This window comes from Bos taurus, chromosome 5 (assembly GCF_002263795.3).
Source record: "Bos taurus isolate L1 Dominette 01449 registration number 42190680 breed Hereford chromosome 5, ARS-UCD2.0, whole genome shotgun sequence".
Lineage (NCBI taxonomy): Eukaryota > Metazoa > Chordata > Mammalia > Artiodactyla > Bovidae > Bos > Bos taurus.
Genome location: NC_037332.1, coordinates 100,579,054 through 100,586,529, shown reverse-complemented (window position 1 = coordinate 100,586,529; position 7,476 = coordinate 100,579,054). Strand labels below are relative to the sequence as shown.

Below are 7,476 nucleotides of genomic sequence, written 5' to 3'. Positions count from 1 at the left end.
ATCTTGAATCTAGACCCACACTGTTGAATCAGCATTCTGCAATGGTGGAAATATTCCATATCAGTTGCAACCACAACTGTAGCTGTTGGGAAGCATAGTGGAAAATAGACGTAAAAGGAGAAAGTCCTTGGGAAAATGGCGAAGGGCCAGAAGTACGCGGCTTTGCACTATGGACAGAAAGACATCTCCTGACTTTGGTTATGCTTGGCGCCAAGAGTTAATAATAAATAGGGATGTTACTTGTGAGAGTGGGTTGTGGGAGAAGCCCATAAGTCATTTAGAGCGCGCTGTCCTTGAAATGTTTCTACTGATTATGTGTTAACTCTGTATGCGCTCTGCTGGCCACATACTTTAAGCTCTTTGTTCCTGCTTCTATAAAAAAGCTTGACTTCAGAAATAAACTTGTCAGTCCTTGCAAGAGACTGTCCAAGTGTCCTTCTTTCAGCTTTGTCGCTTCCAAGTCCTGGGGAGAAAAACCCCAACAAGTGGCACCCAAACAGGGACTTGAGAGAAAGGCTGAACAAAGCGACGAGCCCCTGTAGAAAGAGGTAAGCAGGATGGGACAACATAGCAGTAAAATTCCTTTCATTTCTATAATGCATCATTTTTTGAAACAAAATGGTGTTAATGTTTCAAGAGATCAGTTGAATGACTGCTATCATATACTAGTGGAACATAATCCATGGTTCCCGGAGGAGGGGACGCTTGATCTTGATGTATGGAAAAGGGTTAAGAATAATATTTTGCGAGCATATTGGCAAGGGTTACATGGTCACTCATACGGGCTATCATAGAACAAATTGAAGGGCATAACGTTGATTTGGAAGTAAAAACTATTCGATCTTTACATGAATATGAGCTTAAGGAACAAGATATGCAAGGTGCTTTGAAATATAAGAATGTTATGCTCAATCAGACACAATCCTTAGAAAAACAACTTAGAGACATATATATATATACAGGATATGTCAAAATTGAAGCCACTTGGAATGGGAGTCATTTCATTCAACGGACAGCCCAAATCTGAGGTTTTTCCTTCTGCTCCGCCTGTAACAGCAATTGCTAACTTTGCTCGTACTAATCATTTCACTCCTCCTCAGGAGATGCCTACTTGCACTTTCGCTTTCCCAATGCAATTTAATCAACCTGCCTAAGGCCAAAATGCTTGGGCTAATCTAGATTTTGGCATGTTGTCTAGCTTTAAGAAAGCATGTACTCTGTATGGACCTACTTCTCCTTACTGTATAGAATTTCTCAGAGGATGGGCTAACCATTGGATGCCACACGATTTTTTTTCAAGTAGCAAAGATGGTTTTAAATCCTCAACAATTACTGCAGTAGCAAATGTGGGTTAATGATGAGGCCCAACAGCTGATGATTGACCAGCAATCTCATGGTAACCCTGCCAATTTAACCTGTGATATACTGACTGGAACAAGAGCCATGGCCGATATGATTGCACAATTAGCTAATATTACCCTTCAGATGTTATATTTCATTAAAGAAACTGCCTGCAGGGCATAAGCAAAGGTTGATAGCACTAACTCTGATGGTTCATTTGTTAAGATTATTCAAGGACATGAAGAGGAATATTCTCAATTTATAGGAAAATTAAAGGATGCAATTAAAAAATCTATTAAGGATGTGACGTCACAAAATATTATTTTAAAACAACTTGCTTTTGAAAATGCTAATGAGGAATGTCGATCTGTGCTCAGACCTATTCGAGAGACTGGCTCTCTTATGGAATATTTGAAAGCATATAGGGACATTGGGTCTATGTCCCATAGAGCAAAATTGGCAGCATTGGAAACCTCTAATGTACAAAAGGCTGCTAATACCAAATGTTTTAACTGTGGGAAGCCTGGCCATATGAAAACAATGTCGCCTGCCAACACAGGCCAGAAAAAATAATACTACTTCTAATAGGAAGAGACTCCCAGGAGTATGTCCAAGATGTAAAAGGGGGTTTCATTGGCTGAATGAATGTCATTCTAAATCTGATAAGGATAGAAACACTTTGAACCCTGGTGCACAGCAAAAACAACAGGGAAACTGATAAAGGGGCCATCCTCTAGCCCCACTACAAAAGGAGGACCTAGCGTTATGACACTACAAGCAGCTACATCTAAGAGTGCTTGCATTGATATACCTAATCCTTATGATGTGGAACTAATAGAATTATACAACCCCCACAAAATTCCCACTGGATATTATGGCCCGATTCCACCCGGGACAATGGGACTGATTTTGGGACGTAGTAGCTGCACAATGAGAGGTTTAATGGTTTTGACCAGTGTTGTGGACGAAGATTATGAAGGGGAAATACATGTTATGGTAAATGTTGTGAAAACAGGAAATGCATACTTACAAAAAGGGGAATATTTTGCACAATTATTAACTTTTGCCATATGTTAAACCAATGAAGGCATCTGATAAAGTTCGACAGGGAGGCTTTGGCAGTATCAGCCTTACTTTTGCACTATCCACCTTATTAAAGGAACATCAGAAACCTATGCTTACTTTACACATACGGGGAAAGAATTTCACAGCATGTTAGATACTGGAGCTAACATTTCAATCATTAGAGCTGCAGAGTGGACCCTCGATTGGGGTAAGGTTATGGCTCCTTCTAGACTATTAGGAATGGATGAAACTGATGCCACACAAACTTTTGTCAGTGCATCCTACTTACAAGTGTATGGCCCTGATCAAATTGTAGCTTATCTTAAACCATATATTACTAATATCCCTATCAATTTATGGGGATGGGATTTTCTTGAACAAACAAAAGCCACAATTTCTTTAAAGGAACCTTTTTAATGGGGACCATTGAGTTAACACTGCTGCCCCTCGATTGGGAATCTGATACCCCAATATGGACACCTCAATGGCCCCTAACTAAAGAAAAATTGGCAGCTCTTATGCAGTTAGTTAATGAACAATTACAAAAAGCTCATATAGAACCTTCATTTTCCCCGTGGAATTCCCCTGTTTTTGTAATAAAAAAAGAAGTCAGGAAAATGGTGAATGTTGATAGATTTAAGAAATGTTAATAATACCATGTTACCTATGAGGCCCTTACAACCCGGATTGCCCTCCCCTTCTATGGTACCAAAAGGATGGTCTATAGTTATTATTGACTTACAAGACTGCTTTTTTACTATACCTTTGCACCCTAAAGATAGAAAACGTTTTGCATTTTCAGTTCCTTCTATAAATCACATGGCTTCTGTTAAAAGATTCCAATGGAAGGTGCTACCTCAGGGAATGATGAACTCCCCTACCATTTGCCAATATCTCGTATCTGTTTTATTACAACCCATTAGAGACAAGTATCCTACTGCGTTTATAATTCATTATATGGATGATAGACTTCTCTCTATGGAATCTGAACTCTGTTTACAACAGTTATATAATGAAGTTTCTATTACTCTTCAAAATCATGGCCTCCTTGTTGCACCAGATAAAATTCAATGGAAAGCACCCTTTAATTATTTAGGACATGTTATGGAAGAATCTAAAATCAAACCTCAAAAACTCAAATTTCTGTGCAATCTCTACGCACGCTGAATGATTTTCAAAAATTGCTAGGGGATATTAATTGGCTGCGGCCATCTGTCGGCATCCCCACCTAGGCCTTACAAAATCTATTTAAAATTTTAGGGGGATCCCCCGACCCTAATAGCCCTAGGCAGCTAACAAAAGAGGCCAAAGAAGAACTGGCCTTAGTGGAGAAACGCATTCAACAATCTTTTTCAACTCGGCTAGATTATGATCAACCAGTTTCTTTATATATATTCCCTAGTGAACATTCACCCACGGCAATTATAGATCAACACAGCCCAATAGAATGGGTATATTTACACACTAAACAGTCTAAAAAAATTGTATCATATATTGAGAAAATAGGGCACTTAATTGTGTCAGGAAGAAGCCATGTACAAACTTTGACTGGATATGATCCATATGTAATACACATTCCCTTGACAAAACAGGAATTGCAAATTGCCTTACAGTATAACCTGACCATGCAAATGGCATTAAGTGATTTTCAGACTGTTATGTCATTTCATCTGCCGAAAGGAAAATCATGGGACTTTCTACAATGCACTAAATTCATTGTAACTAATATCACTGCATCCCAGCCTATTTCCAATGCACCCACCTATTTCATTGATGGCAACAAGAAAGGCATAGCAGGGATTGTTGGCCCTGATACCAAAGAGAAATTACCCACTACCTATTCTTCAATACAAAGAGTTGAATTGTATGCTTTATATGCTCTTTTGTCGCTTCAACTGTTATCCTTCAACATATATACTGATTCCAAATACCTTGCTTCCCTTTTTCCTGATTTTCTTACCACCTTTTTATACAACCTAAATGAAGAATTATATATTCTCTTTTCACAGACTAAAGCTTTAATTCGTTCACGTACGGAACCTTCCTTTATTGCACATATACGTGCTCATTCAGGTTTACCTGGCCCTCTGGTCGCAGGAAATGATGCTGTTGATAGGCTCATAGCTCCCATTTTTACATCTGCCAGTGACGAACATGCTAATCTTCATACCAGTGCTAACAGAGTGCACTCTAAATACCATATTCCTCTCACGGAAACACGGCATATTATTAAAACCTGTGATGTCTGCGCCCCTCTGCACTTACGAACTACGATTTCAGGAGTTAATCCCCAGGGGCAACAACCTAATTCCCTTTAGCAATCTGATTTCACTCACTGCTCCTTAAGAAAGTTTTCTTTGCTTTTTGTCTCAGTTGATACATTTTCAGGCTTTATCTGGGCAGTACCTGTCTCTTTAGAATCCAACAAACACACCATTTCCACACTCTTACTCACCTTCCCCATTATGGGGATTCCTTCTGTCTTGAAAACAGACAGTGGACTTGCATTCACCTCGCATTCATTTCATTCATTTTTATCAAAATGGAACGTAACACACATTACAGGAATACTCTATAATCCTCAGGGTCAAGCCATTATTGAAAGAGCCCACCACACCCTAAAACTCGTTTATTAAAACAGAAAGGGGGAATATGGAAGAGGAGATACACTTCTTATCTCATGAACCCTCAATTACTATTTTTTTCCCTCAATTACTAATATCTTTAACTAAACTTAACAAAAAATAATTCTGACACTCGTGCAAATACACATTTTGCAGAAGACAAAAACAGCAAATTAGAAATCAATACATCAATATGGTATAAGCAATTTAATCAGTGGCTGCCAGGAATCTTATGACTCCTAGGCAAGGGTTATGGTCTTGTCATTGCAGATGGAGAGGAAATCTGGGTTCCCCTTCGCCATGTCTGCTACCGAGAAGCACCCCAAGACCAGACTCCCTCGAAAAGTGATGAAGTTGATGCGAAGGGTCTCAATGACCCTGGAGGAGCCAATGAGGAAATGCCATCGTCTGAATCCTTACCTGACATAGGCTCAAGTGAAAAAACATGACTCATCAGGCTGAGCAGACACTGACGAGCAAGAGGAACATCATAACTGCTCCTGGTTTAATAGATCAAGCATTGGAGGCTTTCATAAATCTAAGACAAGTTTCTGGACTGATAAGGACATACTGCTGAATTGGTATAACGGGGGCTTATCACCCCCACGACCCAGGATTGTTGTCCCCATTGTGGAGCCGGAGCAATGGCACATTTGGAAAATTCCAGCAGCCTTAGAGCACTTCGCTAGTGTTTATGGGACTGTGGGTGTGTTTCATCCTTGTAATTATACCTTCCTATATAATAGTACTGGCTATATTCAATCATGTGTTCACGTTCTTTTTTTTTTGTTTGTTTGTTTTTGTTTTTTTTGTTTTTGTTTTTTTTGTGTGTGTGTTCACATTCTGTATTTGTTTATTGTAGGGCATTTTGATATTGACTTATCAGCCAAGATTGTCAATTGTACTGCATGTGCATTGTATACCTGCCTTAATCACACCATTTCATATCACAATGCTAGCATTGTGCTAAACAAAGATCTGAGTTATGGCTTCCCATAAACTTAATTGAGCTTTGGACTGATTCTATATTTCTTTCTGTATTGTTGAAAACTAGGCTTAGGCGATCTAAGCGCATCATTGGGTGGATTTTTGCAGGCATCTTAAGCCTTATCTCCATTGTGACTGTAGGAACTTTGTCTGGTATGGCTTTACATAATTCTATACAAAATTATGATTTTATCACTGTTTGGCACAAAGACTCTCATGATCTGTGGACTGGACAAGCTCAAATAGATCAGCAATTACAAACACGAATTAATGAGTTACAAACTGTGGTTATCTACTTAGGAGATCAAATGCAGCAACTGACTTTCTGAACACGTATATGCTGTCACTGGAATTTTACTTCTTTTTGTCTGACTAACATGCCCTATAACAGCACTGAATATCCTTGGAATAAGGTTAAGGCGCATTTGCAGGATCTCACAAGTAACTCAAGTTTAGACATCAATTTGCTGAAACAACAAGTTGCTAATTTTCAAGTTAGAGTACCTAGGGAATTGTATAGTACTCAATTCTATGATACTTTAACCAAAACCCTATTGTCTCTAGACCCTAGAGCTTGGCTTTCAGGAAGCATTATTTTTATATATGTATTAATCACCCTGCTCTTTTTGTCCTTGATTATGGGATACAGAAGTCTCTACTCAAGACTCCGTGCCTCCCACAATGGAGTCCAACTAGCTGCCGCCATGCTTAATTTAAAAACAAAAGGAGGACATGTTGGGAAGCGTAGTGCAAAATAGCCATAAAAGGGGAAAGTCCTTGGGAAAATGGCGAAGGGCCAGAAGTACGCAGCTTTGCACTACGGACAGAAAGACATCTCCTGCCTTTGGTTATGTTCGGCGCCAAGAGTTATTAATAAATAGGGATGTTACTTGTGAGAGCGGGTTGTGGGAGAAGCCCATGAGTCATTTACAGCGCGCTGTCCTTGAAATGTTTCTACTGATTATGTGTTAACTCTGTATGCGCCCTGCTGGCCGCATACTTTAAGCTCTTTGTCTGCTTCTATAAAAAAGCTTGACTGCAAGAGACTGTCCAAGTGTCCTTCTTTCAGGTTCGTCGCTTCCAAGTCCCGGGGAGAAAAACCCCAACAGTAGCCACTAGCCACTTGGGGCTAGTGGGCATTTGAACAGTGGGTAGATTTTAAATTTTTATTTAATTATAACTGACTTAAATTTAAACACTCAAATGTGGTTAATGGCTACTGTATTGGACAGCAGCTCTAAATGTATGATTTGGATTTAAAAATTACAGCATTTTAGAGAAGAATTTTTCCACCACCAATTTTTTACCACTGATGTCAGGAATGGAGTACAAAATCAATACATATTTGCAAAACTCACCATAATATTGTAAAATAGTGTGCAAGTCACTCAGTTATGTCCAACTCTTTGAGAGCCCATGGACTGTAGCCTGCCAGGCTCCTCTGTCCATTGGATTCTCC

At 39.3% G+C, this 7,476-nt stretch overlaps 1 long non-coding RNA gene across 1 annotated transcript; it reads left to right on the top strand.

Moving 5' to 3' along the window:
* Positions 1-245: 245 nt before the first annotated feature.
* Positions 246-7,059, top strand: LOC104972545 (uncharacterized). Its single transcript, XR_806892.4, has 2 exons — positions 246-548; positions 5,301-7,059. It is a non-coding gene; the product is annotated as an uncharacterized lncRNA (long non-coding RNA).
* Positions 7,060-7,476: the final 417 nt, after the last annotated feature.